Source organism: Pagrus pagrus, assembly GCF_965226575.1.
Source record: "Pagrus pagrus genome assembly, chromosome: 8".
Classification (NCBI taxonomy): domain Eukaryota; kingdom Metazoa; phylum Chordata; class Actinopteri; order Spariformes; family Sparidae; genus Pagrus; species Pagrus pagrus.
Window position 1 is genome coordinate 5,798,196 of NC_140192.1, and position 16,037 is coordinate 5,814,232.

Below are 16,037 nucleotides of genomic sequence, written 5' to 3' on the forward strand. Positions count from 1 at the left end.
AACGTGAGATCATCAGAGTTGTTGTCTCCATTGTTAATCGACCACCATTGCTGATGAAATATGTCTACATGACTGGAAATGTTCACAGATGAGGTAATGTGCTGTAAGTTTTATTCACGTTATGTTTGATGACTCTCTTCCTCGCTCTCCGACTCTCTCCCGTAAGGTACCGTTAGCTTGAACATACTTGGGAATGTCTCTGGGTCTAAACGTAGCGTGTAGTGCACAACTCAACAAAATATACAACAAAAGTTGAGTCCTTAGACATTTTAATGTGTAATGTTATTTTTTTTTAATCCTTTCAGTTTGTTTTGCTCTGTTACTTAGTTTGGAAATTCGTTTGTTATGAATGGAGCAACATTGAACTCTGAGAAATGATGCCCATTTGTTTAAAAATGAGACTCCTCTGTTCAATTTATTTCCACCCTTTCTTTGCCTTTGCCTCTTCTCTTCTCTTTTCACACCCTCCTCTGTTACTTCATGGCTCTGTTGTCTAATTTTCCTCCTCTTCATGTTCATTTGTCTCCTCTTCCTCCGCCCCCTCTTGCTGAACTACAGTACACACCACAGATGGATGGCCAACCACCACCACCAGCTGAGAAGTGAAAGACTCGGGCTGTCTGCTGCCTTAGCCTGTATCTGTGTCATGTCTCTCAGGCCTGGTTGACCTTCACACGGTTCAGAAGATGCCAGAAGGAAGGAGACCTGACACTTCCACACACAAACCCCGAGCACCCACTCGTTCTATAATACACTAAATAAAGTATGTTCCACAAACACACACACACACACACACACACACACACAGAGCCTGTAAATGATGACTATGATTTCCTGATTGTCCCTTTTTATGCGCGTAAACATGCATATGGCGGTTTGTGTGTGTGTGTGTGTGTGTGTGTGTGTTCACTTGCACATGCAGAAGCCTGCATTACTCTGAAGTCGATGCCAGATGTATTTTTATCTGCCAGTGATCCTGGTATACAGTGTATACAATTATTCACAGCATTTACAGAAGCCAAGTGAAGGCATTTCTCTCCATTTTTATTTTTTTCCACAGTGCAAACTGAAAAGCTGTGATAGTGGAGAAAAATATACACAGTAATATTAAAGATTTCTGCATTAAAATGTGGAGTTGTGTACTTACATCCCAAATGTTTCAAACGATGTTCAAACCCAGAGAAATTCTCATTTTTACTCGAGGTAACGGTGCGTTTCATTTGTCGCTATAACTTCTGGGATAGTATCGGAAAGTGAGTATTCAAGTCGGTAAACAAGACTAAAAAACTACAACATTATCTCTCCCATTAACATTTGTGCCTGAATCACGTCAGATCAATTTTCATCAACAGTGATCGTTGTTCAAAGCTGTTTTCACCACAGGTGAAGCTACTTTGACTGCAGGATTTGTGTTTATTTCCCCTAAACAGATTACTTAACCTCACATTAGCTGTAAACTGACGAGCAACGATACGCGACAAGAGGGAGTTTGAATTCAGGTCGACCTGTATATCAGAACCACCAGAGACTCTGGTTCTCTCTCTCTTTCCCCCCTCTCCTCTGTAACATTAGATTCATGAAGTGAAGTACATTTCCTCTTTAGCTCCACTCAAGTCAACATTACCGAACATAAACACCCGACAATGGAGGTCACTTCTGCAGATTGCAGCTGCAGTCAGATAAATCCACTTTTTAATCCTCAGGTTTAAAAGTAATGAGCTCTACTTCCATCAGTAAACTGCTCCGGATCAGCGCAGAATTCAATGCGGGTGTCTATTCCTCCAGAGGTTCTGGCTTTGCACTTCATTCTCTCCTTAACCCATAAGAACCCTAATTTTAGGACATTTAAAGTGGACATTTAGGACTTAAAAGAGCTAGCCATCTCTGAGCAGCTGCAGCGGCTCTGCCCTCCCCTCTCTGCTCGGCCCTCCACACACTACGCAGCAAACGTCCTTTGTGACATTACATATTGTGCATTTAATAATGAAATAAATGTTCACCCGACTAATTAGTCCAGCAAGCACACAAACAAATAGTAGCCTGATAGAAATACAAGAGCGTTAAGTGTCATGCTTTAGCTTCTTAGCAGTGCACAACTAAGAGCTGCACTGACAACACAATCATTGTATACTAATAATGGATCACACAACTTCTGCCGATGTAAAAAATGCTGCTTGTAGTGATGAACCCACAATTACCGCAGTACTACAGCTCCCCTCAGCTCTATAGCATCGTCTCTCAGTTCATTGTTTTGATTTTACAGCACGCAACGTCAGTGTTTTGGTTCAGTTTCATCGTTCTCATCAGCCACAGCAGGCAGCTATCACGGTGACAAAGCATATTTACCACCTTTCCAAATGAATGCTAATGTTGCTGTGAGTCTGTTGGATGAGTAAATAAGTAATGTGTTGCCGGCTTGGAAGTGATAGAAATGGATGCAGCTTTTTAAAATCTCCAAAATCTGGACCGTGAAAAACATCCTGTAACTCGTCCATTTTCATGCTCTTTTGCTCCCTTCTCCGTTGTTTTCCTTGCTATGTTTTTTATGATTGTGTAGCACTCTGTGATGTGATGTTTTGAAAGGTGCTGTTAACTTGTAGTTAAGCTTTTGTGTCCTTATGTGAGAGAGTCTATAAAGCATTCTCTTCCTCAGTGAGGCTGAATGGAGGGTTTTTTTGTGATCACAGGGCTGTTGAGAATTTTACCAACATCTGATTGCTTCTTTAACAGCCTGGTTCACACTGATTTTGTTGCAGCTCCATTTGCAGGGTAATACAAGTTTCATGAATCATTAATGAGTCAACGAGAACAGACAGCTTCTGATTTTTCTGGCTTCTAATTAGGGGTATTTATTGGACTGTGTGTGTTAAAATATTGACAACAGTGTCAAAAAGACCTACTTCTTGCATGTACAGTATACCTCCGACATAAAGCAGCTCTGTTGCATGGAAATTACATTGTCACTGTTGCCTGGATACAGAGACTGTGGGATGCCGTTACGATATTGAGATTCAAGGTCCTTTTAAGTCCTTCCTGTACAAAAAAAAAAAAAATCAGCTTGGGAAAACTCGGCATGTGACTGCTGTATACGTATAGCATGTGGAAATAGATTAACATACCCACAAGTGCCCTGCAGCAATTCAAATAGCAAACGCACAGCCCTTTTACATTAATCTCCTGCAGTGCGGCAAAAAGTACAAAACAAAAAGGAAAACAGTGATATAAAAAATTCAGAAAAGTTCGAGACCGAAAGACATTAAACAAAGACAAGTTGCAATCAGATCTTCGGTGCTGAACATATGCCGTGGCAGCAGAGCCCATGTTTTCACTCTGAGAGAATTTTCAGTCTGATAGTTCTCATTTCAGGGGAACTGAAATCTGAATAACCCCGAGGTCTTATTTGGCAAAACATCAGCATCCAAATGTGTGTGAGTGCAACAAAGAGGCATGCACCAAGGCAGTGGGTCTGTGTGTATATGACTGACTGACTGACTGACTGTCTGTCTCTGTATGAATATTATATGAGCTCCTCCTTTCTGCAGCCCGAAGGACGACAGTTACAAACACCCTTGTTGTTCTTGCAGGAATCAGGTAACAGTTTCCGGAGATTTGGAAATGATTGGGACAGTTGTTACATTTACACGAAAACGGCTTTTTCTGCTCGCAGAGGATACAGGGAGGAGAAAAAATAAACAGCAGAGAAGACAAAGGTCTAAGTCGTACAAAAAGACACGGCCTTGGTACTGTATTTTATATAAGTGTGTGTGTGTTTCTGTGTGTATGTTTGGGTTTGATGTTTCTCTGTGTGGACATGTGGATTTGGAGCGCCGTCAGCCTCTGGGAACTTTTATACTTCACAAAAATAAATGCTTTTTCGCCCCGTCTCTCAATTGTGAGCCATGATTGGTTGGCACAGCCTTGACTCCGACTGAAAATACTTGACACACTCTTTCACACACATGAAGACTAATGGATTGAGGGTAGTTTGGCACAGCAGGTGCAGCTTTGTTTATTCTGTTATTCAGTTTTAAATTTGGTATTTACCTCTTAGGTAAAAGCAGGTAAAAGTGCTGATAATTGCCTTCAGCCTGTGGGATACTCGAAAGGAACCGAGACAGGAGAAGGCAATTAATTAGTCACCTGTGTAATGAAAGAGAAGAACAAGCAGAGCGGCTTTTAAAATATCTCCTTTTTTTAATGCATTTTTTGCATTAGTGGAAAAACCCCCCACATACAGTACGTTCTGTTTACTCCATTTCATTTTACTTCTCTCTTTACACTGATTGCTGTTATTGTTGTTGCAAGTGAATTCTGAAAGTCTCTTGTCTAATAATAAAGTCATAATAAACTTTTTACATTCAAGTCTTTATAAGCTTTTATTGAACAGCATGAAATACCGGCGCTGTCATCATCCGCTGATCCCAGACACAGCGGCTTAATGCATCACTAACTTGCTACATTGGCTCTGAGGCTCTCATCGTGGTCTTCAGGCTGGTGCCAGGATGCTGTTAAGGATCACAGTTTTACGATCTTGCTGCATTGGCTCTGTGGTCGCAGCCATTGATCATTACCTTACTTTACTCCCGACAGTGACTGTGCATCAAGAACATTAGTTGCTGTACAGAAGGATTAACTTCTGTCACTGTTGTTTTGGTAGTTTTGCCCATTTTATAAACAACAAAGTGCACAGTGACAGCAGACCTAACTCTCATCTGTATGCATTAAATAGTTTAGCAACAAGGCAGCATTAAAACTAAAGGCAGCTTCGCCAGACGTTGAATGTACCCAGGGGACAGCAAGAAGGCCGGTGCTGGATGACTTGAAAGATCTGTTTTATCCAAGGCTTCATAGCACGCCCAACATATATTATAAAGTGAATCCTTTCTGTGTATTATACACAATCAAAAGAGTCCTAAAGTTAGTGATATGGTATACTGGAAACATTTTGAGGGTAGCAGTAATAAGCTCGTAGTCCTCAGTACATGTTGAAAGTTTGGCTGCATCACTGAGAGTAAACTGTAACTAACCAACTTTCTTCTGAGCAACACTAAGGTCATTATGGTGGTCTATTATGAAAGTTAGCGGAGAGCACACGCTCTGTGTCAGAGCACTCAAGGCCTCACTTTCCTCTGTAAAAGTGCAGAACGTGGACCTCCTACATACATTAGGGGAATAATTGGAGAAAGTGACAACCTGTGAAAGTCAACTTACTGCTCACTGGAAAGGAGGCTGTCATCGACTGCAACCTCATTCCACCCAGTGCTCTCGCTAATCATTAGGAGGCTTGGAAGACTGAAGAAACACAATGTTACATTCACATAAACTGCAGAAACTGGATTAGGAGAAAGTGACTAAACTTATCCACAGGCTAATTTGGACCTGACGCATCACCAGCTACTGTGCCAATCAGTGTATCCATCTGGTGTGAGGATCCTATAGAGCGATAAGACCGTTTAAGAATTATACTCATCGTATGTTGTGTAGTAGTCATTGATGCAGTGTTCCTCTTATGCTGGATTCAAACTACATAATATCATTTACAAAAATAGCCCGACTCAAGTTGGCGAAGCAGAGAGGAATGTTGTTGCTGCTGGTAGGAAGTGGATATTTGTCTTTCTATTTTTAGGCTTTCCTAGCTTACGACAGTGAGTATCATTCACACTGCAGACAAGTCAAGTCACAGCAAGAATTTATGACTCTTCAATTGCAAAATTTGATACAGTGAGCATTTTGACAGACCAAAATATCATAAATTCTGAATCTGGCATTACAGTAACTGAAAGACACTGCTGAGAAAGGGATGGGACGGCCATTTATAGTCAGTGTTAGGAAGGGTTTGGGTTTTATTCCTGATTGGATGAAACTTAACAAGCAAAAATAACTCAGGTTGTCAGGTTGCTTACATCACATTCAAGAAATCAACTAACAGAAGAAAGCCAGTTGTAACCTGGTAACAACTGTCCTCACACTGCCACTTTGAATATTTGCGGCTGAAAGTGCTGCTGGGTCAGCAATAGGAGAAATGTACTATATTGAAGGTTTTCTTTAAGATCGACAGAGGTATGAATCTGAGGCACTCTAATGAAAGCCTATAGACAGTTTTCAAAATGTTGGAATGACTCAGAATCAATGACATATTGGTATACTATATCCAAGTTTGGCTTCATTAAAAGTTTTCAGCGGTTACTTGCAGAGTGTCAGGATAATAAAACGACTTGCTTGTTTAATTCACATGAGATATCTCTTTGTGTTTCCGACCCCGTGTTTCTGGTGTAAAGTCAGTTTAGCATCGTTTGAGTCAAACGTGACGATGGTTGTGGGGTTGTTTGCTTCCTGTATGTTTCCAGGCTGCTGTCAACCAAATCTGATCGAACCACACTCGCTCACTCCTGACAAACTTTAAATAATTAACAACTAAGGAAGTTTTTTTGTTTTTGCTTATTTAATGACACTTTGTAATGTTAGAAATTTACTCCAGATATGAAACGATATATTTTGGGGCTCAGAGGCTGCTGCATATTTCATTTCTTTTGCTGGTTAGTGAACAGAATTATAAAAACACAAAAACTACTGAATGGGTTTCTAAAACATTGGATGGAGGATGGGTCTTGGCCCAGAATAGACCCCATTAACGTTTGCCCGGACCTGGATAAAGGGACAGATCTGGAAAATGTTTTCTCACTCTCTTTAAAAGAGAGTTTTAGCTGGAAAAAATGTCTAAACTTTAACCAAAATTGTCAACAGAATGTGAATAAATAGCAGTTTTGATGTTATGATATCTATGTATTGTGTTGCAGAGATAACTACGATTGTAACAAGCTATCTGGCTAGCTCTCAAGGCTAGCTTTCTCAAGACTCTGGAGATTATCGTTCCATCAGCATTGTTTTGTTGTCCTGGTGGTTGGCTCTTACAGATCTGGTGATTTTAAATTATGGGTGGTTTAAAATTCGGAGTGATACGGGGCTGTCGACTTTGATATTTGACTAGGCTTGCTTTAATTATAGGTGACTGTTGGTCCTTGGCGGAGGTATGCGCTCTACTGAGCGTTATCCTAGTTGTATGTGATTTTTAGCCCAAAATCCACACTAAGGATTGCACAGTGAAAGGACACATGATCGCCTACACACAAATAATCTTCCTTTGTACAAGTTTGTAGCTGGATAATGGGCGGATAAAGGCTGCGTTACCCTTTTTAATTATCTTTCAGCCTTTATATCACATGTGCTGTCTTAATGCTGCCAAATATACAACTATATGAAGCTATTGTTCGTTCTTAAAGGAGGTGACTCCCATTAGTTCTTTGTTTAGTTAAATGACCCGACATAAATATCTGTCTGACTTTTGGCCCTTGTGTTCATTTTTCAGAGTGACATTTTCTGTATCTGGGTGCGGTTGTGTGTCTGTTTGTGCGATTTCAGATACTTGCTGGTTATTATGTGCGCAAGTCCTAAGATTGTGTATGTATGCATGCACATGCCCTTGTATCCGTGGGTAATGGGGTGGCACATTTGTGGCATCTGTAACAGAGCCGAAACAAAACCCTCAGCTGGCCTCTTTTGTTTCAGAGGCACATATGGTCATGTTTAATTCTTTCGCCTTGTATTGGAGAGTGAAAGAGCTCTCTATACTGTGTGAAAGAGTTTGTGCGACTATTGTATGTATGTGTGAATTAGTCTTGTTAAGCCAGTTTCATGGTCTTTTCATCAATACTTTCCCCTAGGGGGTGTCGGCAGCAGTGCGGGTGGACGTGAGAGGGTTTTTGCTTGAATGTGTGGACTTTTGAGTGTGTGTGTGTGTGTGTGTGTGTGTGTGTGTGTGTGTGTGTGTGTGTGTGTGTGTTTTCAAGATGGTGTAATCATTTGTGTGTAATTTGGGGGTTTTTCCTGGGTCTGGTTAACATCCCCTGTGTTGATCAAGAACAGATAAAAGTAGATAGACAGACTTTTGCTGACAGATGTCTGCAGTCTCTCTCTCTCTCTCTCTCTCTCTCTCACACACACTCACACACACATTGATTAGGTCAGTTTAAACAGAAAAAGTTATCAGTCTCATGGGCGGCACTGGTTTCACAGGAAGGAGAGACTGATATCGGGGGTTATAGTTTCCACACGCTGGCTACATTCCTTTTAAAGTAATATTAGACTATCTCACTGCATTTTATGTGAAACGCAGCCTCCTAATTTCTGTTCTCAAGAAAATTCTTCTTACAGACTTCATGGTGAGTCAACCGAAACATGAAGCAAAAAGAAAAAAAAAGAAAAAGAAAAAGAAAGGCCTGCCGCCTCAGATACAGAAAAGGGAAAATGCAGCTTGTCAGAAAAGATGCTACACCACCTCATGTGGCTTCAGAGCAACAAAAAGAGCAAGAAATATCAAAGCCAAGCCTCGGCTATAGCTTTATTTTTTTAATCTCGGGCCATGAAGAGAATTACTCCAGATAAAGGCGTATGTAATAGGATCAGTGTTTTAAACAAAATACTTTAAAGCGAATAACCTTTTCCTCCCCTCCTCTCCTTTGCTTTACCCTGTCTCAGTGAAATGTTTTTTTCTCCAGAGGAGGTCGGGCGGGAAATGTTTTATTTTATGTTGTTTATTTCTCTCTTCCCGGTTTGCATATCTTTAGCCTCCAGCCAAGTGCTGTTAATTAGGTAAACAGGTAATTCCCAGCACGAGCCGAACGCTCCGTGTGCACGTATGCATATGTGTTTTTGTGAGCTTCCGTGTGCAAGTATCGAGCACGTGTGTGTGCGCGAGTGAATTGCAGAGGCCAAACTCAGCTTAAAGCACGACAATGAACGTTAATGTAAGCGCCCGTGGAGGAATGGAGTTGAAACGCACACAGTGACGGGGAAATCAAGAGGTAAGTTATGCATAAAGTCATGCATTATCGAACAGCAGCATTTTCAAAGATTGAAGAAACGCTTTTTCAATGGGAACTAGAAGAGATTTCATTGAGTGCCAGTTACTGTACTATGCTTTCAGCTGAAAAAGAGAATGAAGAACAAAAAGGAGAGGATAGAAAAGAAGAAATATTTATTAGAAAAAAAGGGGAGAGGCGGGCAGGAAGTGAGAGAAATGTGATATTCCCTCTCCGTGTGTCAGGCTCGCTGGTGTGTGACATGTCCGTCTCAGTGGGGACTTCCTGCCTCTCCCTCCATATCAGTTCTTTTTTTTCTACCCATCACGCCATCCACTTCTTCTCCATCCTCTGCTGTTTCTCTATGTCTCCTTCCTCCACTACCCTTGTAGTTGTTCAACCTTGTCATATCTTTTTTCTTTTCCTCACACAAATACCTCCTCCACCTCCCCGTCAGACACCCACACACACACACTGTCCGCTTAATCCGCGTGTATCGTAACTGTGTTTTAATGTATTCATCTGTTCACAGTATTTATTCGTCATTGTGGTCTAGATTGGCTTAAAGGGGAGCTGTGTTTATCACAACAGGTGGTGGTCTATCACCACTTATTGTGACACAGTTGCCGTATTCACACCCACCAGTCAGGCAGAATTTAATTGAGGCTTTCAAATGTCACAAAAGAGATGCATTAATGTTAGCTGAACTGTAATCGTTCTGTACAAAATGTACTACTGTAACACTGTGTTTACTATTTAGTTGAGAGATCTTTTGATAAGAGAACTTGATCAGCTTATGCAACCGTAGGGAGATTTATCATAGTGGGATATTCTGGTTTTATCCAACCTCTCAAATTTGATGAACTGCCATATGGAGGTTTTCTCTCTTTAGTTAGTTTGATGAAAACAAAGCACAGAAACCTAAAAAGTTACCGCTCTGTCACTATTTAGGGCAAGAGTGACAAAGTCTGCGTATGAAGGAGGCCTTGGTGGATATATTATTGGGTCATTGATGGGTTTTTTGGATAGTTACTGCTGGAAGTGTTGGAAGGAAAAATGTACTTCATTTATCGTGGGATTGTTCATGTGTTTCTTCTTTCTGGAAATAAGTAGCCTAAAGTATCGGAGAGTGGTTGCAGTAACCACTGGCAGAACCTCTCAGCTGTGTTTATTAGGAGACGGGTCTCTGCCACTACCAGGTGCAGCTAAACAAGAATTTGGACTTGCACTGGCCGACCTTGTAAGGAAACTGACGATGGTGATTGTACGCTGATGTGTGTTAAGAGACAAATCAGTGAAGGAGAAACACGTTACAAACAAGAAACGAGTTTTTACACAATGGCAATCACAGTAAAAACGCTGCTTCTTATCAAACACCATTGACCTAAATGCTCAGTGTTGCAACACTATCATTGTGCGTCGTCAATCACCAGTAACTGGGTGACCTGACAGTTACATCGTAAATCGTGGAGGCGAGTCTTCAGAAGAGTCACCGGTTATCTGAACATATAAACAGCTCTCTTTTCTGTGGTGAAGGGAGACTGATTGTGGAAATGAGAAATGAGTTTCTCAAGGTTAAATACACATGGTGTGACGAGCGTTCATACTCCCATTAAAGAGTGGGAGGTAGAGAAGCTGGTGTCCGCAAATTAGGGGGTGAGAAAGAGGTGTTTACCTCCTATATAATTTGTGTCTAGTTTTAGTGCGGTTATCTCTCCGAGAGTCGGGAACTTGAACGCACCTGGATTTCTGCACTGGTACCTGTACATGATTTTAAAAACAACTTTCAAAGTTAAAGTTGGAAAAAGAACATACTTAAGTAGTATTTACTTGGAGTTTAATGTTCAAAAATTCTGCCGCAACAGCAACCTCCCAGCTAAGAAAAAACTTGAATCCTGAATAAAACATCTGTGAGTCGAGACTCTCAAACATCACTTTCGTTCAAGTTGTGAACAAATCCTCCATCCTTCAGGGGGACTGGTGGCCCTCAAACTTAACAGTAGCCTTCACCTTATTGAAAAAGGAAGGCAATAAATATTTTCTTGCTGTCAAGAAATATAATGAAAAGACTAAAACCAAAAATGTGTTTGTCTGTCTCTCAGTGCTTTCTTCCCTGTCTTGTTGGTGACTCACAGCTCCAAATCCCTCTGTCTCTACTGAAATTAACATATTTTGATTTTCCACAAGGCTAAATCATTTTGCTAAAATAGCACTTTAGTTTTTAGCAAACAGGAGTAAATATTGCTTTTGTTAGGGACTGTATTTAGCTGCAAACCGAAAATGGGTCATGAAATATACCCGGGCCCACTCAAGTAAAGTATATGTGTTGGAAACACTGTTATACATTTAATAGGTCACATGTATTCAGAGGCAGTCTATGTTTAAGGCGCCTTGCGGGCAACTCATATGCTCACTGCGGGTGACCAGGCGCCCACAGGCACTTTGTTGCTGTCTTAGTGAATATTTTCAGCAGCAGGCCGGTGCATGTGGGATTGGCTCAAGACAAATTACAATGCCCATGTTCATGGTAATTAATGAACATGCCATCCAGTGCAACAACTTGGCTCATTTACAGAAGTTGAGGACACAGAGGAACAAGTTAGTTTAAGTTTTTGTTACAGACGGTACTTCTTGATGATCAGTTCATTGTGTTTTCATGCATTTTTTGGGTTGTCATAAGGAAAATGTGAACCAACTGCTAGAATAAACGTCAGCAAAGCATGTTTCAGTAAAACCACAAAACCGCACATAAGTTTATTTATGTTGCAGCTTTAATATCATCAGGTTAGGCTATTTCTGTCTTATCACAACAATGTGATTATGCTTGGGTTAGGTTGAAGCACAAAAACCACTTGGTTAGGGTTAGGAAAACATCATGTTTTGGTTGAAATCACCTGGAGGTTATGGTTACCCTTTTGGGTGCCAAAAACACACTGGAAATGTCCCAAGGTATCATTAAAAAACCCTGGTTTTGTAGCCACAAGCACAGCTGGAAATGACCCGAGTTCCCGTGAAAAATATGTTTTTTGTCGCTGCAAACACGGCTGGAAAGGATCCCAAGAAATATCCCGTGGTGTCAAGTTTACAACTGTTGAAACGCCATGGTCTCCCGTCAGAAGTATCCGGTGGTGTCACACAAACCACTGCTTGTTCAGTCATCTTCATATGATCCTTTAATGTTCTGGTACAGTATTTTTCTCCCTGGTTGAACATGGGGCACATTTTTCAGGCTTTTAAGACAGAAATCATATAAATAAATGGGTGGATTGAGCTTTGACATTCACACAAGTGTTTCCGTCTTTATCACACGCATAAAAGGCAGTAATCACCCCACTGGTTGCATGATTCGGTCCATCATGGAGGTCTGTGCATCTCCCTGCAAGCAATTGAACATATGTGGAGTTCGTGAACCAGCCATCATTAGTTAGGTTACATGCACGCAGTATCAATGTCGCTTCCTATTCATCTTCACCACAAGTGATGGGAAGATACGCCACAGAGACACCATCTGCATCAAGTGGAGGTAACTTGAATATGTAAATTACTGACATTATAATGATTATAGCTTTGAATGGTATCTATGGTAACAAGAATGATTGTGACTTCCTGGAAAATAGGTGGCTGGGGACGTGTAATTTTTCCCCTTTACTCCACACACTTAGAAGCATTACCAGGAAAGGAAATATAAAAGCCTCTTTAAATGATTGAGGGATCTTTGTCTTTTAAACACTAACTTTCTTTAACTGCATTCAGGAAATAACAAAGTCACATCGTCTGCTTCAAGAGAACAATAAGCACTTTCCCAAAGTAATCAAGTCTGTCTTCCAAAACAACTGCTCCCTCCTGCAGGGGTCACAAAATACCATCACCATCACACTGGATTGAGCGCGATATTTTATATACCTATATTTACCCTTTGACAGCCAATAGGATGATAAATAATGAAAGAAGGCAATGAGAGGGAAGGGTAGGAAGCACATTTGATAGTTTTTTATGTATAATAGTAATCTAATTTGCCTGCCACTCTGACTGATTGCAATCAGCAAGGGTCCCTCGCCTCTGTATTGGGTCTGAGGCAAATGCTCCGGAAATCTAATTGAACAGCTTTGTGTTGTGTCTCCACGAGGCGGTCCACTTTACTGTTTATTGCCGCGCTGACTGACTGTGCATGTGTCATCTCTCCCTTTCCCTGCGTCCCCCTCGTCCTTTATTCTGTGACTCCGTCTTACCCCGCTGCCAGACAGTTTTCTTTGTAGAACTACAAAGTCCCCAGTAAACGCTGCCCAAACCCTTTTTTTTTTTCTTTTTTCAGGGCACTCTAATCAACAAAAACAAGCCTGGCAAACATTTATAAAATGGAAACAAAAAGTTAACTTGTTCCGGATAGAGAAGTTTTGGGCTGCAATTATAAAGCGGAGCGGAGTCGATAGTTGTTACTCAGGAAGATAAACAAAGACATAGATTTAAAAGATCACTTTTGCTTTATCACACTTTCTCCTGTTTTAGCCAGCTTAGTTAGAGAAGTTGTGGCTTTTCAGTAGGATGCCAAACGCCTCGCTAACGAACACCACCAGGGCTGTAGCCAGGATTTTTAAAAATACTGAAGTCCTGAGTCCGAGTCCACCATCCTCCAGTAAATTTGATAATGAACCATTAAATGTAGCCTCAATTCTTTCATCATTTTGGATTTTTGAAACATTTTCTGTATTCCTTTTACTGTCCAGTTTTATTTCCTGCACATTTTATTTGCCGTCATGCCCCTGTGCTGCAACGAAACGTGTATTTTCCAAATGTTACTTTTCATAAGCCAAGAAAAAATAGTTTCAACATAGTGACAATGCATTTATAGATAATCCAGTGGGTTTTTGATGATTATGATGATAATGAAACATGTAAGCATTTTCTCAGTGGACAGTTGGTCTCTGCAGGTGCTAGAAATAAAAGGTAATCAGTCCTCATTTTGTTTATCTATTGGGCTACAACTAGTCAAATGTAATGTTTTGTCTAAAAAAATGTTATAAAATGCTGTAAAATACCCATCAGTGTATTATGCAAACTTACTCCAGCTTTCTAAAACACCCAAATTCGCAGAAAGACTAACAGGGGACTTGACACCAGGGTCCTCAGTGGTAGCTACAGACCTGAACAAGACCTTTTCCAGTTTTCCATAAATTACCTACAGTCTCCTCTTCAGAAACACATCATTTTAGTTTATACACATTTCTCTCAAAACATCATGTCTTTAAAACTTGTAATAAATCAAAAGTTGTTGTTAGCGTATGATAAATGTATGACATCTATACTCATCTGTGCTGGCAAATAACTGTCAAATTTACAACAAAGTCATTCAATATACCCATCACAACTATAATGTCAACGATATCCTGGGGGTCTTTTCTCTCTCTGGGGAAATTAACACTGACTCCTATAAATCCAGACATTGTAATTAGACAAAGATACTACTGACTCCCATAAATCCAGAGGTTATAAGTCTATTTCCTGCCAGGAGAGGGGCACACTTCCTGTCAGAGTGACAGAGGAGGTCAGAAGTCACCGACGAAGGTCAGCGGTCTGTTTCGCATCAACACCAATCAGCTTTGTCTCTTTCTTTGCGTTCAGTCGAGAGTCTGTTCCTGCTGCATTCTTTCATTGTTTTTCATAAATTCCTGAAGTTGTCCATCTGACTTCCAGCATGTTTTCCTCCTCCTCCTTCTCCTCCTCCTGTCTGCTACTCACTCTTCTCCTTTTACTTTCCATCTCTTGTTGCTTCTCTCCCGCTGACATGCTCTCCCCACAGTCCCCCTAGGCTAACACACACACACACACACACACACCAGAACAGACCTGACTATATCACCCATTCAGCCTCCCAAATCAAATTACCATGGACAAAACAGAGTAATAAAAAGTAATGGGTTGTTATACGAGGTACACACTCAAAAGCAGAACAAGTCCTTCAGCACTCTGATCCACAATATTCTCTTTGTTGCCTACTTACTTCAACCTATGATTAACTGGTTATATAGTTTTGGGCCACAATGTACAGAAATGGTTTTGGAATGATTGTTTATAACCGTAACTTTAGTGTCTGTGTGCTACATTTAAAAAATATTAACCCAGTAATCTTGTAATATCACCTGCAATGTAAACATGGATATGGATGGATAGTACATATTGAAGTGGAATGGTATAATCCATACTGTTGTAGTATTTTTGATGGAGGTCCAGACATTAGGGCTGCCGGGGGCTTTGCTTTTTATTTAGGATGGCCACATCACATCAACTGACTGTGGACTTGATTTTGGACACAACTTCACCTTCAGAGAGATGATGATTGGTGGAAACGGCAGCAACACTTACAGCATATATGGCAACTTCTTTGTGAAAATGTATTTGTTTGCTCTGATAACAGTCGAGTGTGTCATTGAGCTATGCCCTTCAACTTCTCTTTCTGTGTTCCTTTGTAGAAGCATGTTTTCAGGGGTTTTCAAACCGATTTGCTTTAGTAGTAGAGTAGAGCGAAACCACACCACCGATTGGACCCACTCCAGAGTAGAGCCAGTCTGAACACCTCCAAGTTTATATCCTGCATTCCTGTTTGTACTGTCAGACATCTGCTGTATTTGACTGTTTAATTGTGTTCACTTTCAGCTGTTCTGGAGTCGTGTTACAGTAAGCTACTCCTGACGAAAACCCAACATTTCCTGATTTTGCTGCTTCATAGTAGGAGGACATTTATAGTGAAAACTTTCCAAGAAGCAAAACACATTTATCATGAAATTAGCAGAGCATTGTTAGCAGCTATTCTTGGATAGTACTGAGGGGAGGGAGTGAGTTTACAGCTGCTCCTCTTACCACTACACAAGACAAGCACGTCATCAGTTAGACACATCTTCAAGCAGGTAGCCTTCTTGTAATGGAAATGCCAATCCATGGCGCGCTGGGCTGACACGCAAAGTCAAAGCAAGTCAAGCCGAGGCCAGCACACATCCATGGAAAAACCCTGAGTTTGTGTGTGTGTGTGTGTGTGTGAGTGAGTGTTGAATGAGTCGATGAGAAATGTGTCTTCTAAGTGGGAACAGACCTGTCATTGTTCCTTGCTAACCTCTGTCTCCTGTGTTCAGGTGTTTAATCATCTTATCTGCAGGTGGTCTTTTAACCTCTGACCTTTAACACTGG